Consider the following 1,472-nt stretch of genomic DNA (forward strand, 5'->3'; position numbering starts at 1 on the left):
TTTTTTACACCAACGTAACGAAACGGTGGGAGCGAAGGAGAGGCAGACAGTGTATTTTATGCCTATAAATGGGTGTTGGGGGCATAGGGGGCCTGGGGCAAGCAAAGTGCACTCGGTCTCTATGGGAACATTTTCATAGCAAAACGTGGTGGGAAGCAGGCCTTGGAGAGGAAGAAGGGTGTTTAGTGGCTTTATTCTCAGGGCGAGATGGTGATGTGCAGTCAGTGATGCAAGTTGTGTGACCTGTCAGGGAGGGAAGGGACAAGGGAAGGGAACAGAAATCGAGTTTTCTAAGAAAGGAACCTAAAGAGTGCAGGCATGCCCCGTTAGCGTGAAGCAGAGGTTTTAACATTGCTGCTTTCTCTTCAAGGTCTCCGCCAGGTCACTTGCTCTTAAGAGCTTCTTGTTTTTATTTGTCTGCAAAGTCTGCACAGACCTCAGCCCCTTGATGCCATCCTGTCTTTCAATGTAGATCCCATTCAACGTGCTTCTGATTTTGTCTTCCATGTCCTCTACCAGGAGCCCGATATTGGCCCTGTGTGGCAGTTTCATCTTTCTCCATCTGCCTGATCAGCCTGCCTCCAAGGATCATGGTGCCAGAGCCGGATTTGCTGGTTGCAGCCACTGAGTCACTGTGGTCAGCTTGTAATGGGCAGTGGGGCCACTGGATTTCTCCCGTTCTTCCACCACGTGGGAGGAATCCCAGCAGCCTTTGATCTTCTCTGCTCTGTCTCCAGCCTGCTTTATGAGGATCACTCCAGTTAAGTCGTGATCCAGATCTCAGAGGTGGACAGATGAGACGCCACCTTCAACATACAGGTTCTCAATCCTGTATTCTCCACCTTTCTCAGCTGAGCAGAAGGTGTGCCCCCATCTTCCAAGGGAGGGTCATGCTTGTTACTCCATGGTGACCGATAGGAGTCCCCATCTCTGTTGTAGTCACACAAAAGTTGATCCTTTCCCACCACCTTGTCTCTCACAATTTTTAGTGGCTGGTCAACAGAAGACAGGAGACCTTCACATAGACTGGGGACCAGGTCGCTCAGGGTGCTAAGGTTTTTCTCGATTTGCTGTGGAGGTGGGAGCCTTATTAAATCCAAGGCACAGTTCTGCTGGCTATCACTCATGGTGGCACCTGTGGTGGCCTCGGTCCCAGCGTCTGTCATCTCAATCTTTAGTGATTGTATATTGTTCCACTGTATGGATTACCTGTAAGTTATTTAGCTGGTTTCTTACTGATGGATCAAATGGATCAGATGGTTTCCAATATTTTACTATCACGGTCACTTCTGTTATATCTCATTCTGCACATGTGCAAGTATATATGTAGAATAAATATCTAGAAATGTCACCGCTAGGTCAAAAGGTATATGCAATTTTAACGTGGAAATATTTGAACAGGTTTGAAAATGGTCGGTATGAAGGGCGATTGGTTTGGGCCAAATGCATCACTTGGGAAAGTAGGATGTATT

The 1,472-nt window shown here is 47.6% G+C and overlaps 1 pseudogene across 1 annotated transcript; it reads right to left on the reverse strand.

Annotated features, from left to right (window-relative positions):
• Positions 1-345: 345 nt before the first annotated feature.
• Positions 346-1,127, reverse strand: LOC308562352 (F-actin-capping protein subunit beta pseudogene; annotated as a pseudogene). Its single transcript has one exon. The product of its transcript is annotated as an F-actin-capping protein subunit beta pseudogene (transcript).
• Between the last annotated feature and the right edge of the window lie 345 nt (positions 1,128-1,472).

Source organism: Miniopterus schreibersii (assembly GCF_964146895.1).
Source record: "Miniopterus schreibersii genome assembly, chromosome: 10".
NCBI classification, from domain to species: Eukaryota; Metazoa; Chordata; class Mammalia; order Chiroptera; family Miniopteridae; genus Miniopterus; species Miniopterus schreibersii.